This window comes from Carassius gibelio, chromosome A3, assembly GCF_023724105.1.
Source record: "Carassius gibelio isolate Cgi1373 ecotype wild population from Czech Republic chromosome A3, carGib1.2-hapl.c, whole genome shotgun sequence".
Classification (NCBI taxonomy): domain Eukaryota; kingdom Metazoa; phylum Chordata; class Actinopteri; order Cypriniformes; family Cyprinidae; genus Carassius; species Carassius gibelio.
Genome location: NC_068373.1, coordinates 26,208,468 through 26,225,030, shown reverse-complemented (window position 1 = coordinate 26,225,030; position 16,563 = coordinate 26,208,468). Strand labels below are relative to the sequence as shown.

Sequence of the window (16,563 nt, the reverse complement as noted above, 5' to 3'; positions counted from 1 at the left end):
GTTTTTTTTTTATTTGTGTGTAGAGTTCTGAGAGTATGATGCATGCTTTCAGAAAATATGTGGAAACAATCAAGAAAAACTTTAATATACCAACTTATTTAAGCACTGAAATCTGTTTTGTACCTTTGTAATACACTGGTATCCACCAAAAGCTGGTGGTGATGAGAAAGTCAAGTGATGAAACAAAGCCCATCACAAGCAGCTTTTAAATAAGATACATAGAAGACTGTTAGCTCAGCAAACAACATATACAAACGTAAAATACTGCATCCAGCACTGGTTACAATTGCAGTAAACAACAACCAAAAAAAATAATCGGAAAAAAAAAAACTGACAATATTGTACAGTAAATATTACAGTAACCATACTATACATTCTCTTCGCCTAGCTGGATCGGGCCAGAGAATTTCATCAACACCACAAGCAATATCTTCACTAGCAAGACACCGCGGGAAGAACAGTCTTGAATGTCGAATCCATCCTTGCACAGCTGCGGCATCGAGGGGTTCCTGAGCATGATTGACTTTTCTGAGCCTGATAGCATTATTGGCCAAAACCATTTTATTATCTCTCTCTCTCTCTATTGTATTTATTGTTTGTATATATGTGAATAGTTTCACAATTATTCACAGTTAGTTTCAGTCTACTAGGTCTGCCCCACGTGATTTCAGAGAAATTGTAATTTGTACAAGTCAGGGCCTGAGTGGGACCCATTTCATTTAACTGACAAGACCAGGCCAAAACACATTTCTTGAAACCTTCACACATTTTTTTTTAAACTTAAACACAAATCCAAACCTTCGAACCAAATTCACTGAACCTTCTCTGGAACTCTTCTGGCAAAATAAAACAATTGTTTGAAAACAATTTCACCTGTACTCAAAATCCAACAAAGCTTTCAAATTACACACACATTAGTCAATAATGTACAGATCACTGATTAGACACTACAACAAAAAATTGTGGACATAGTGTCCAGTGCATGTAGTAAAAAAAAAACACAAAACAACAACAACAAACCAGTTAATTGTATATAGTAAATCTTAGAGAATATAAAACAAGAAGTAAGAGAAATTGTAAAAAAAATATTCAACTTTTATTACTCTCAAAAAGGAGACAACACACAAAAGAAAGACCTAAGTTTGGCGAATATATATACACACACACACACACACACGCATGTATATATTAGAGAATACAAAAAGTACTCTCAAATTACTCTCAAAAATAAACTTTTGTAAGTATGTACAGTAAGTATATATATATCCAGCCTTGACAAGACAGCAAGTGTGTCACCATTGGCCAGTTCTTTCACCCTAATATAGTAGCCGTGCAATTCTACACTGTAAAAACTAAAGGTTCCTGGAGGCACCTTTTGGGGTTCTTCACTTCGCCACGCCGGCGGAACCCTATGAAGAGCCTCTAGGCACCGCTCTAAATGGTGGTGGTTCTCTGAGGAACTTTCAATGGTTCCTGGAGGAATCCTTTTATTATGATGGCCAGGAACCACATGGGGTGCTTCAAGGCACCATTTCAGTTCTTTAATGCCCCCCCCCCCCCCCCCCCCGGTTTATTTGTCCTGCTATTGACCTTTTTAATGATTAAAAAATAAAACAAATGCGTATAAAACAGTTTATTGATAAACAACAATATCCATAATCACAATACTGCACATCACAGTCCCAACAACATCAGTGTTAATACTGCTATAAACAATAACAAAAAAAGCATTTACACCTTGGTTAAAAATAGAAACAAATAAATGTGATTCAATAATCTTAGAACTTTAAAAAAAAAACATTTTATGTACCTAAAACAATGATTTAAATTTTAGAAACAATGCAATTAATAGTAACATATTCTTTCCTGTTCTAAATAGTGGTGACTCATTGGGAGAATTCACACAGGACATTTCAAGAAATTGATAAGCCTCAAGATGGCTGTATTTAGCTTAATAAACCAGTTTCTCAGCAGCATAAGTTGTTATAGTTGGGTTAACTTCGAGAGCAGTGAATGGGAGAGTATCATAAATATATTTTTGCATTCTCATTTACTCAAATAGCAAAATGAAAAACTCTACAATAGCATTTTCACAACTTTCAATCAAAGGAAAAAATCTAACAGTGACTGATAACAGCAGTCAGAAGAGAGAACAATGTCAAATTTAGCATTCCTCTCAAAGACTCTGGATTAGAAACACCCTTGCATTAGCATTAACTATTTTTTTCTGTAATTTGATATGAATGTGTTATAATACAAAGTATAGTGTTATAAATGCACATAATAAAAAAAAAAAACCAAAATATACAAACATTGTGAGGATTTACGATGAAAACACAGCTGAAACACATCATCAGTCTTGTGAAAATGGTCCATGATCTCCTCCTGAATGACCAACAGATACAGCAGAAAAACAGTGTGCTTTAGGGTACTTTTAATTGCTTTTCTATATAATGTTGAACAGAACACAGTTACTCATAGTAAGGTGAACTCATGTCGACAGGTTCATCAGCAAGAAGCTTCTCACCATCAGGAAAGACTGCAGTGCTGCTCTCATCTAATGGGTCTCCTGTTATTACCACAGCTGTTCTGAGATTCTGTGTAGGCTGTTCATTGAAAAAAATAGTGATATACATCAAATTAAATAATAAAATATTTACATTTATTCATTTAGCACAGGTATTTTTTTATTATCTTAAAAATGAGGAACACCACAGGAATTATTTATGTCATATTATTCCATTGAATAATGGTTGTAGACTAATTAAGTCTGGACAAATTCATACTTACCTCATCATATACAGTCCAGGACAGCAGGATCATCATGTAACAGGAAGGGCTGGATCTGGACAGAGAATTTCATCAACACCACAAGCAATATCTTCACTAGCAAGACACCGCGGGAAGAATAGTCTTGAATGTCGAATCTATCCTTGCACAGCTGCGGCGTCGAGGGGTTCCTGAGCATGATTGACTTTTCTGAGCCTGATAGCATTATTGGCCAAAACCATTTTATTATCTCTCTCTCTCTCTATTGTATTTATTGTTTGTATATATGTGAATAGTTTCACAATTATTCACAGTTAGTTTCAGTCTACTAGGTCTGCCCCACGTGATTTCGGAGATATTGTAATTTGTACAAGTCAGGGCCTGAGTGGGACCCATTTCATTTAACTGACAAGAACAGGCCAAAACACATTTCTTGAAACCTTCACACATTTTTTTTTAAACTTAAACACAAATCCAAACCTTCGAACCAAATTCACTGAATCTTCTCTGAACTCTTCTGGCAAAATAAAACAATTGTTTGAAAACTATTTCACCTGTACTCAAAATCCAACAAAGCTTTCAAATTACACACACATTAGTCAATAATGTACAGATCACTGATTAGACACTACAACAAAAAAATGTGGACATAGTGTCCAGTGCATGTAGTAAAAAAAAAACACAAAACAACTACAACAAACCAGTTAATTGTATATAGTAAATCTTAGAGAATATAAAACAAGAAGTAAGAGAAATTGTAAAAAAAATATTCAACTTTTATTACTCTCAAAAAGGAGACAACACACAAAAGAAAGACCTAAGTTTGGCGAATATACACACACACACACACACACACACACACGCATGTATATATTAGAGAATACAAAAAGTACTCTCAAATTACTCTCAAAAATAAACTTTTGTAAGTATGTACAGTAAGTATATATATATCCAGCCTTGACAAGACAGCAAGTGTGTCACCATTGGCCAGTTCTTTCACCCTAATATAGTAGCCGTGCAATTCTACACTGTAAAAACTAAAGGTTCCTGGAGGCACCTTTTGGGGTTCTTCACTTCGCCACGCCGGCGGGACCCTATGAAGAGTCTCTAGGCACCGCTCTAAATGGTGGTGGTTCTCTGAGGAACTTTCAATGGTTCCTGGAGGAATCCTTTTATTATGATGGCCAGGAACCACATGGGGTGCTTCAAGGCACCATTTCAGTTCTTTAATGCCCCCCCCCCCCCCCCCCCCCCCCCCCGGTTTATTTGTCCTGCTATTGACCTTTTTAATGATTAAAAATAAAACAAATGCGTATAAAACAGTTTATTGATAAACAACAATATCCATAATCACAATACTGCACATCACAGTCCCATTCATGGCAACATCAGTGTTAATACTGCTATAAACAATAACAAAAAAAGCATTTACACCTTGGTTAAAAATTGAAACAAATAAATGTGATTCAATAATCTTAGAACTTTAAAAAAAACATTTTATGTACCTAAAACAATGATTTAAATTTTAGAAACAATGCAATTAATAGTAACATATTCTTTCCTGTTCTAAATAGTGGTGACTCATTGGGAGAATTCACACAGGACATTTCAAGAAATTGATAAGCCTCAAGATAGCTGTATTTAGCTTAATAAACCAGTTTCTCAGCAGCATAAGTTGTTATAGTTGGGTTAACTTCGAGAGCAGTGAATGGGAGAGTATCATAAATATATTTTTGCATTCTCATTTACTCAAATAGCAAAATGAAAAACTCTACAATAGCATTTTCACAACTTTCAATCAAAGGAAAAAATCTAACAGCGACTGATAACAGCAGTCAGAAGAGAGAACAATGTCAAATTTAGCATTCCTCTCAAAGACTCTGGATTAGAAACACCCTTGCATTAGCATTAACTATTTTTTTCTGTAATTTGATATGAATGTGTTATAATACAAAGTATAGTGTTATAAATGCACATAATAAAAAAAAAAATCAAAATATACAAACATTGTGAGGATTTACGATGAAAACACAGCTGAAACACATCATCAGTCTTGTGAAAATGGTCCATGATCTCCTCCTGAATGACCAACAGATACAGCAGAAAAACAGTGTGCTTTAGGGTACTTTTAATTGCTTTTCTATATAATGTTGAACAGAACACAGTTACTCATAGTAAGGTGAACTCATGTCAGCAGGTTCATCAGCAAGAAGCTCCTCACCATCAGGAAAGACTGCAGTGCTGCTCTCATCTAATGGGTCTCCTGTTATTACCACAGCTGTTCTGAGATTCTGTGTAGGCTGTTCATTGAAAAAAATAGTGATATACATCAAATTAAATAATAAAATATTTACCTTTATTCATTTAGCACAGGTATTTTTTTATTATCTTAAAAATGAGGAACACCACAGGAATTATTTATGTCATATTATTCCATTGAATAATGGTTGTAGACTAATTAAGTCTGGACAAACTCATACTTACCTCATCATATACAGTCCAGGACAGCAGGATCATCATGTAACAGGAAGGGCAATGGTATAATTTCTCTAAAATAAAAAAAAATAAAAAAGAACTGTTAATAACCTATAAATGGGGTTAAGTGAGGTTAACTAAAGTTCGGGAGCAGGGCCACGCCTCAAACAATCACCTGACTTCCAAACCTCCATATATACCAGGCCACCTCACACCACTCTGGTAGTCTCGTTCTGGAGAACCCACCCTTCCCTCCCTTTCTCATCCATTCAACCAACCTTATCCCACATTATATTTCTATCAGGTTGTACCAGGGGGTCCTCATTGTCTGGCCTAAATATACGCTAGAGACGGTACCCCCCACCCTGAGTCTCCCTGAGCCATCAATTCAAGATTCCCTGATCAACCTGACCATCATCCCATTCCCTCGACCCCTTCATCCTCTTTCTACTCTTCCCCAGTTGCATAGTTGGTTTGTGGCGTGGTCCTAGCTAGTGAAATAATTGAATGTTTTAGAAGGGGTTCTGGTGTGTGTCTGCAACCGTTCACTTGTTTACACACCTGCAAAAGATGGGGTACGTACAGAGAGGTCTGTTTATTGTCAGTCAGCATCAGACATCAGCAGCTGTCTGTCCACTGCCTCACAGGTGTCCACTACAGAGCCACATTTCTTCATTAACTGCTGAATAAAAAATAAAATATGGGTAGTTTTTTTATCGTTTAATTCAGTTCAGTGTAACAGTGTATCATATATAATTTTGGATTAGGCCAAGCTGAAACACTATTTCAGTTATTTCAATGTCAAATAAATAATTAAATACTTACATGGTGCTGCTCTGTGAAGCTTTTGAGACTTTCAGAGAAGTCATACTGGATTTTCTGAGGAGAGAAAATTATCAAAACCAGTTTAAGTACGTTATGTGCAAATGTAACCAGGGCTCTCAAGTCTCACGCATTGGGCGTGAGACTCACGCATTTCAACCCGTTCACACGCTCACACGCCACACCTTGTATTTCTCACGCAGAGACATTACGAGGACAACGCCCACCAAGTTGCGGCGCTATTTTTTTAAACAGTGAAACAGGTAACGTAGAGGAATCAAGTGAGTTCCCCGAAGGCCCTGACACGCACCTGCTAATCGAATAAAAAAATATAGCTACCGATCAGCCAATCAGAAAATAGCATTGCTGTATCCGGGTAAGATTTTTACAGGCTCGTGTGCAACACAGATCCAGACGCTCGCTGAAGTAGGTAACGTTACGGTTACAGACTTGTCAAGACAATGACACAGATTTTCACTATATGTTTTTTTTTATCAATATATTAATTTAACATTTTTTAAAAACAGTCTAAGATATGTTTTGGTCTGATGGTTATTATGACCCCGACACGCACGCAATTTTGGCCATTATACGTGGTCGGCCGTAGCTTTTGTGCCTATTATTAGCCCACTATTATTTTTTTATTGCCAAAGTTACACGTTGAAGAGGATGCGGGGCTACTCTGACAGTTTTATATAAGAGACTTCTATAATAGGCCTATCCATAATACTTGTATGGCAGTATCCATAATAGTTTAAAAAAAAAAAAAAAATTCTTTCCTTTTATTTTTACTGCACCTCATCCTGGTCCCCATTTTCAAAACGTTTTGCCTAGGCTATTTCATTATATTTTATCCAATGTATAATATTGATTATTGCATTCGTCTATTTCAAAGATGTCAGGGAAGAGGCAAAGGAGCAATCTTTCATGCTTTGTTCTAAAAGATCTGGGCCCGTATTCATAAAGAATCTTAATGCAAAAAGTAGTTCCTAGTGACAAAATTCTAAGAAAATTCTTAGAAATGTGGGCGTTTACTTTTAAAATTAAAGAAAAAAATCCTAGTAAAGAAAAAATTAATTCAGAAAGCATCTTATCCCTTAAAAGAGGTCTTAAGGTAAAATTTGTTATGAGCACAGACGAGGACTTTTAAGAGGCTTAAGAGTTTCTTTAGCAGAGGAGAAAATGGCAGAAAGATGAAGAGGCAGAAGAAATGTGTTGCAGACAATGGATGACAATGAGTTAATAAGACGGTATAGATTATATAATAATTTAATATAATATAATTTAATATATAAATTAAAGTAATCACTACATTACGATATTTGGCAACTGGGAACATGCAACAATGCAATAGTGATGATTTGGGTCTGTCACAATCTTCTGTAAGCAGTGATCACACAAACAATTACAGCACTTTCAGAACATCTTATTGTGTCACAGTTCATTTAGTTTCCACTGGAGATTCCCACCTTGCAGGCTCTAAAAACTGCATTTATGAATATAGCAGGCTTATAGGTGAACACAAGCAGGGGGAATGAACCGTTAATAGTTTGTCCTATACGCTCCCATGTCTGCTTCTTGTCCCTTGCTGTGTCTGAATTTTCCTTTAAGAATGGCCTTGTGTTCATCCACTAACTGGGCTAACAGTAAACACTGTTCCTCTGTCCAGATTGGCTTTCTCGCTCTTCTTGGCTTTGATTCCATGTTTGATACATTAAAACCAACACTCAAACCGCCACTTACATAGGACGGCAATCACTGTAATTGGAAAGAGTGGAACAATTTTTATCATTCTAAGCCAATCAAATACCTTATAGGAAATTAAAAGCATGGTAAATAAAAAAATAGAATTCATATACACACATATAATGTGTGTGTGTGTGTGTGTGAGAGAGAGAGAGAGAGAGAACGGTCAAATAGGAAAAATTACGCATGTAAATTTAAAGTGAGGATTAGAATAGACCCTATACTTAAAATCACTCTTTTTTTTCCTTCTTGGACAACCAGCCAATCAGAGTCTTCAAAAGATTGTGTCATACATAGCAACCGGTTCAACCCCGCCTCCTCACTAAGATAAACGTTTTTGTCTTTTCCTTACTCAGAGTTGCTCTCAGATCGGTCCCGAATCGCTTTTAAGCTAAGACTCCTACGTAAAAGTTTTTAAGCTAAATTAAGAGTTTTCTGAGAGGATTCTTAGAATCTTTATGAATGCGGGCCCAGCTCCCTAAAAAGGTGGCTAGGTCAGAGGAGGAGGCTGTGGAGAATACAGTAGGGGAGGGAGTGCCAGTAGAGGATGGGTGCATGGAAGAGACTGTGGAGGACCATAGAGGAAACAGTGGAGAACCCACTGGAAACAGGGAAAAAGAGAGGGTTATGTAGAGCAGCCACCTGTAGGTGTTCCTTTAAGAAGGAGTGGTCAACCCGATCGCCATTCATCACAATGGGAACCACCAGCTCTTTTTACTGGTGCTTAGTCTGCAGACAAGAGAACTCCTGTGTCCATCAAGGTGTGAGGGACATAAGCAGGGAGGCTTTCTAAAATAGCTGCATTAGTGTTAGTGCTTGCTCATTCAAATACCTATGCTGAGAGGGTTTTCTCCATGGTGGGATTAAACAAGACCTAAACCAGGAACAGTTTAGCACTTGATGGAACTGTGAAAAATGGCTGGCCTGGAACCACAGTGATTCAAATGGGAGCCACCAACCCCTGGCCTCAAAACCAGCTACCAACACCTACTATAAACAGCACTGACCATTTTTTCTCTCTCTCTCTCTCTCACACACACACAAATAAATGCTGAATTAAATAAATATTATTTTATTTGTAAGAATATGTGTCATTTATGAGATCAGACACCCGTCCCCATCAAACCCCTGCCGACATCGCGACCGCGGGCAAAATCTCACTCTGAACTCAGTTCAAAACTTGAGAGCCCTGTGTAACGTACGTTAACATGGATGTGTAACTATTTAACAAACGTAAACGAAAGAGTTACAATCAATAAACACGTAAACAGTGAATAAACATGTAAACACGTTTGTGACCTTGTGTTTGTGGTCCCCATTTCGTCCCACAAAGTGCATTAGACTCGTAAGCATCGCGGCTATTAAATTAATGGTTAAAACAAACATACAAAAAAAAAAAAAAAAACATACAGTCGAATGTGTCAGTGTAGGAATTAGTATACAAATAATAAATCTGTGTATTTATTTCGGAGTCTTTACTCATCTTGCGCAGCGGTTGTTTCTTACTCTCTTTGATGAATGGAGCCGTTACTTCTTTGTATTTGAAATCGCTCTTCCACGCACACGCGCGCGAGCAAACAGTAGGAGCGCGAGGACGCGTCCAAACCTCATGCATTTTCTTCTTGACAACAGCTGAACAATTATTTCTGAATAATTTAAACTTATTTTATTAGGCAAATAAAAAAAAACTCTAAATATTACTATTGTACCGATTGATATAATTAGACTATTTTTTTCAATCATATTTTTAATGTTTGCTTTAAAGTTTCAAGGTAAACTATCCACCTTCAAATGATTTAACATTTAGCCTATTTCAATAAAACTATTTTATTTATTTATTTATTTATTTATGTTTTGACAGAACAAGTGTGAAGATTTTTACATTTAGTTTTTTTTTTTTCACATGGAAAGTGCCACAAAAGTCATTGTTCCATCACATTCCTAAAAAGTAATTATTAATAATAATAATAATCAGTCAAATTTCATTTTTGTCACATGAATCTCTTGGTTCTTCCAGATGCTGGCTTTTACAAGTGAGATCTTCCAGGAACCACTTTAATGTTAACAGAGCTTACAGTAACCCTTTTTTAAAATGTGAGTTCCTCCAGGAACCTTCAGAGCACTTTGAGGTCTCATTGTAATGAAAGGGTGACTCCAGAACCTCAGAACTGGGAACAAAGTGCTTCAAGGATCCCATGAGTTCCTGCACGAACTGCAAAGACTATAATGGTTCCTCCAGGAACCATATTATGAGAAAAAGAGCTTTGAGGCACTTAAAATACATTTTAAGGTTCCTGGAGTACTCAAAAGGATACCTGAGGCACCTTTAGTTTTTACAGTGTACACAAGATTCCCTTTCACTCTGCTTTCGCTGTTCTTTTGAACTTTCCAACTGATTATTTTGGCCACAGACATTAGTCAATATTGTACAGATCATTGATTAGACACTACAAAAAAAAAAAAAATATTATAATATAAGTGATATTTAAAGTCTTTTATTTATCTGAAATGATCTCAAACTGGAATTCACACAAAACATCATTTCACAGTCACAGTATCTAAATGTAGCCTATAATTTTTGTGTGTGTTCAATTAATAAAGCATTTATTATTATTAACCCATCTTAAACCATTAAAACCTACTCACGTCATCACTGAAATTATACTGTAAATCACGTGATGTCCTACAGGTGGCAGTGCTGCATTGTCACAAACGTGTGTGACAATGGTGTGAGCATGAGAGTAAACTCGCACTTTCAAGTGTCTGCATCTAAAATATCCATGCCACCGAGATATTTGGACATAATTACAGTAATCAGCATTCGTATCTGTATTCATTCTTTTCTTATGATATAAGGTTAAATATGTTCTCGTGAAGATGTTTATAGAAGTGGGTACAGGTCAAGGAGTCAAACTGTGTTCTGAAAAAGAAAAAAGGAAAAAGAAAATCTCTTTTGGATACAATAAAATAATAATCGTTTTCTGATAAATATTGCATATAAAAGCAACACTTGCTCTGTTTTTTCCCACCAAGACATAGCCGAACTCATCCAGATCCAGGTCACAGCAGCACACTTCCATCACGGTGTTGATCTCCAGTGTGTCAGGACATGGTTCTGCTCTGCTGTGGTCAATACAGTGCTGCAGGGATGATGTTTTTTTTTTTTGTTTTTTGTTTTTTGTAGGCCGGAATCTAGAAACTAATTGGCATTCTGGCACTTTTGGTTCCATTGTCCTGAAGTCAGTGATTTTTGTGGATGGGGTTTTGATTAAACACCTGAAATAAGGTCTGCGGTCAACACAAGTTTAATATATTTTCATGTTTTATTCTAAAACATAAAAGTGTTCATAAAACCCTGAAGGTTTAATAAAACAGTATTTGGGCCTCAAAATGTCATAAAAGTTGTGTTTGTTTGTGAAGATTATAATGATGAACAAACACTGAAAGAATCATAAAGTTTGTTGGTCACAAAGCATATTTTTTGCAATAATCCAAAACAATAATCCAATTGTTTTTTAACTTAAACTACAAAGATGGTTTCATAAAACAGTACTTCAAAATGAAAGAATTGTTCTGAAAAGTCCAGGCAACCAGTGCAGTACACAATATTATCTCACTAAAAATAACAAAAGAGGAATATTTGAAGCTAAGAATACACTAGCGGCTGCAAACATCAGTCGAGATAAACCCTCACTACTTCACTGACTGTGAAACATGTGCTTCTACTATGTGGTGACGTGACCCCAAGAGCCCTGCTTATGTGTTTTCTTTGCATTTTCCATTCCCAGATCGTAACCAAAGTATGGGAATTCTATCGCTTCCCTTTAGAGTGACATCTGTGGGATCTTTCCATGTTCCTATATCTGAGGCAATAGTGTGGAACACGGAGATTTACAATGAGAGATGTGCTGTGAGAGATAGATGGGAGACTGTGAAAGACGGGCTAATCTCCATTCCAATCTGACTGGCTTTTTTTCCATCCATTTTTTCAACTTACATAACTTGGCTGAAAAACAACATCTATATTCTCAGTGTGAATTATCAGTTTTGTACTAGTTTTTTGAGACCATCTCTCACAAATGGGCCTCATTTCTCTTAAGCTAATTATATGTATGCTACCTACTGTACCACTAAACCTAACCCTTGTAGACAGTGGTGTACGGAGGGGCAGGAGACAAGTGTCATTACGAGAGTACAATCGTGGTCCAGGGGCACTTACATCACAATAATGGACACTTTTGCACCAGCGATTAAAGGGATAGGTGCTCAAGCCGCTCACCCAAGCAGTATCACTCACCCTGATTATAATTAAATTTTTTTTTGAGTTACTGAGTTGGGTGTATTAAAAACAGATGTCTCTCCTTGATAAATGCATATAGTCTCTTTAACCTGCTCCCAAGAGTACCGTAATGAAGTGGCCGCGGTCAGATTGTTTATCCAATCTGAACACATTTGAAGCTCTTACTACCATCCAGTAATTTAGCGCGCTCTCAGAGGGACGTTGATATATGGGAAGCCGGAAGCTGAGAGCGCAGAAGAAGAACTTGGAGTGGTTTTTACGAGTTTTGGGAGTGAAATGTCAATGATTTCTCATCTGCCAACAATGGCAGTCAAGCGTCTTAAAAGGAATACAAAGAAAAAAGACCAGAAAGCGAGAGAACCAAAAACAAGGCGAGAATGAACATCGTAAAGGATTTCAGCGCTGGAAGAAGCATGTGCATTGAAACAATTCTGACTGAAATGTTAATAAAGCTTAGAGCTTACAGCTTACACACACACACACACACACACACACACACACACACACACACACACACACACATATATATATATATATATGTATGCATATTTGATAACATTTTATTTATTTATTTATTTATTTATTTATTTATTTATTTATTTATTTATTTATTACTTTATGTAATGTGACCAATAATTAGAGAACCATGAACATGCAAATGTGTTGTTAAATTATTGAATTATTAACTTGCTGGAATTGATTTCCAGCATTTTCAATGAGAAAAAGAATTGTTCTCATGAAGAGTCGCTCATTTAAGTCTGAGCTTTTTAATTAATTTAGCAGGCGACAAATCCTTTACAAATGTTAAGTAATTAATTAATTAATCGTTATTGTACAGTTTTTACGAGTTAAACTCGCTTAAAAATTTAGTTCCTTAGTCTTGACTTCATCCTTTTTGAAACTTAAAGCTCCTGTTAATTGTAATTGCAGTGAAAAAAAGAGCACGTATTTCAATCAAAATGTCATCTTCTGTGTTCCATGGAACAGAGGTTACACAGGGTCAAAGTGTGTGTCAGCTGTTGGCTGCTCCCCTCAATGTTGGGAATTTCAGGTTTTATCTTTGTTGTGACATTTAGTCAACAGAAAGATAGCACAACCAGACCCACACACACACAACACAAACAAACATCCAGCTAGAACTGCTCATTTTCTTTATAATTATGAAGAAACATAATTAAACTCCCATATTTAGAAATCTCTGTTACTCTCAAGACTTTCTTCAGTAAACAGCATTTATCTTATCTGTCTATTTCTGTCTTGCCTGGAGTTTACAAGCAGAAATTCTTGCAAAACTAGAAAAACTAATCTTGTCACAGACATTAGTACGTCATACTGTTGGATCTGGTCACCAGCATATGATGTGTTTTGGATGCTGGTGTCTCTAAGGATTCCTAACCATGTTAACTATCATGAAATTTATACAAATTAGATAATTGTAGTAGGTTTGTAGAGCTGTAAAGTGAATATGGAAAGCATAATGCTCAGGCAAAATAACAGCCATGGCATCTCGGTTCTCAGTGTCTCTGGCTCTTGTGACTGACTGACTGTGTTCCAGGGGAACTTTGGCAACACTTCACAGCTCTGCTGAAAGATGACTCTACAGCAGACATGGAAAACTGTTCGTGTCAGAGGAGTGAATAGAGGCCTGGATGTTGCTCTGCACACATTTCTGCTTTGGCCCTCTCTGTCTCTGACCCATTTCAGCTGCTAGAGGAAACATGAAAAGCCTGTTAGCTCTTTGGTCACTTTGATTGGCCCGTTTACGTACCAAAAGTCAGAAACCACTTTGGAAAACCTAGTGCCAAGTTTTACCCAATTTTTGAATGGAAATATTTAGCATTCACCACTATTTAGTTCACTAATCATATAAGCAAATGTGAAATATTGACCATTTATTACAGACAGTCTGATGTTTTTGCTTCCATTGAAGCTTGAGATGCTTATTGTATCTTCTTAATTCATTCTGAAGAGCATAATTTGTGAAGAAATCATCTGAAGGCCATTGTAGAACATTGTAGAACCATTCTGAAGAACATAATTTCACGAGTTCACGCTTAATTAGCTGAAGTATGGTAGTGCATATTTGGAGTATGGCCCGAACCTAGAGTACCAACCCCAACCCTCATTCATCTTCTTAGAAGTCCAAACAAAGCATTTCATAAAACAATGCTTATTCTTTGAAAAATAGATGGAAACTTTATAGATGATCAAGCAGCAAAACTGCACATCAGCTGAATTCAGTGATTTGCACGCTTGCAAAGAAATATGACAGTGAATGCTGCTACATCATTCTTTGTAAAGCCAATCCTCAAGTGTCAATAGTTAGTACAGAAATAATTGTGCTTTCAGCATGAGCTCAAGCATGCATGAAGTCCAAGAGGAAGATGCATATAACACACTTAGCATTGTCATGGTGAGGTTTGCATGGGAAAGCAGCGCTCACATTTATTTGTGAATATGTAAAAATCTTGTTTTCTCTCTCTTTGGTCAGAGTCATTTTAAAATAAATGAGGCAATTTTGATGTAATTTTGATGTAAAACCAATCAGAGCAGAGTAGACTTATGGAAGGGAGGAGTTTACAGACTTTAAGCCCAGATTTCTACTGCAATCCTGTTTAATAAAAAAGTAAAAACTGTGTCAGTGAATAAAATTATGAAAGCTCTAATTTCCTTTTATTTGACGATTTGTTTAAATACTATTGCAAGAGCTAATCACAATTTGACATTTAAATATTCAAAACATGAACTCTTGACCTGCCATCATCCAAAGTTCAACTTGACATTTGTGTTAATCGGATTAATTCCACACTAATTTGATTCTTCCTGAGATGAAAGTGTGAGATAAACCATTCAATGGATCTCAATTAGAAAGATAAGTGACCCACACAATTTCAAACACTTTACTCACACCAAATACTGAAAGATAACCTCAAAAGACCTGGCAACCCATTGAAATCTCTGAATAAATAATCCAGCGAAGCAAGTAGATGAGTCAGGGTCACTCTGTACCATGTATGACCCCTCGGAACATAGATGAGCCATGAATGTTATTTTTTTTTGAAATTGTGCTGCAGCAGATGCAGGATTTAGGAAGGTTAAAGGCCAGAAATTGAGGAAATTCAGATTCTATCACAAATAACAAACAGATTCTGTCCACCCCTAAGGAGAATGCAGAATGACTGGGTAAATGATCCTGGGCAAGGTCAGAGGTGTGTAGCAATTTGTCAAAAATGTTTGTGTGATACACATTTCAAACAGACTTTGGATCACATTTAAATGGATCACATTTACCTTTTTATTCATCTTTCTGTCTATGAATATACGGAATGGAAAATCAGATTTTAACAGACAAAATTCTTAGAAGATGTTTTTGAAACTTCTCTTATGCTCACCAAGGCTGCATGTATTTGATCAAAACTACAGAAAAAAATAATATTATGAAGTGCTACAATTTAAAATAAATAGAAAACTGTTATATTTTAATATATATATATATATATATATATATATATATATATATATATATATATATATATAAAATAAAACTCATCTCTGTGATGCAAAGTTGAATTTTCAGCACCATCACACCAGTCTTCAGTGTCACAGGATGCTTCAGAAATCATTCTGATATGCAGATTTGAAACATTTTTGTTACCAGTGTTAAAAAGTGGCTGTGCGGCTTAATATTATATTTAAAATTTTACTTTATTTGTAGAAACTGATACCTTTTCTCTGGATTTTCAGAAAATCTTTTGAACCATTATGAATGTCTTTACTCTTTGGTCAGTTTGGTGTTTTTGCTTCAATGTCCCTCTGTCATATCTTTTAAAATACATGTCTCTGTTCTGTCTCATTGTATTATACATATATGCTCCTCCTACTTTATACATTCATAGAGCTTCATTCTCACAGCACTCCACTCTATTTGTAACTCATCCAGGTCTTAAACGACAATCTGTTGTACAATTTTAAGTTATGCCTAATTTGGGAAACACATGTTGTTATTTATTATTTATCCGTTTTGCTCTCCATCCATTTCTCATCTCCCTGAAGATTAATTATGATGTGCTTCCAGTTTTATAGTTAATGCTTTAATTTTTCTGCTCCTACAGTTTTGGAGCTAAAGCAATCAAACATAAATTTTTGGACACTTTTTTCATGAATTATATATATATATATATATATATATATATATATATATATATATATATATATATATATATATATATATATATATATATAATTCATGAAAAAAACATGAAAAAAACATATATAAAACATGAAAAAAAAAAAAAAAATATATATATATATATATATATATACATATATTAATACAGACTCTTCCAGTGCTGATTTGAAATGTACATTAGTACATTATTTCAATTGTTATTGTTTATGCCATTGCATGTATATTTAATGTTAGACCACTTAAGGTTTCAATTATATTTATA

General features: G+C 35.7%; 1 long non-coding RNA gene across 3 annotated transcripts; it reads right to left on the bottom strand.

The window, feature by feature from the left end:
* Window positions 1–1,742: 1,742 nt before the first annotated feature.
* Window positions 1,743–6,829, bottom strand: LOC127953759 (uncharacterized). Of its 3 annotated transcripts, none has more exons than XR_008153337.1 (5): window positions 6,070–6,829; window positions 5,806–5,926; window positions 5,254–5,318; window positions 4,991–5,069; window positions 1,743–2,385 (listed from the first exon to the last, which is right to left on the bottom strand). It is a non-coding gene; the product is annotated as an uncharacterized LOC127953759 (long non-coding RNA). The 3 variants fall into 3 exon arrangements; XR_008153339.1 differs by lacking the exon at window positions 4,991–5,069 and adding an exon at window positions 2,528–2,606; XR_008153335.1 differs by lacking the exon at window positions 1,743–2,385 and adding an exon at window positions 4,758–4,848.
* Between the last annotated feature and the right edge of the window lie 9,734 nt (window positions 6,830–16,563).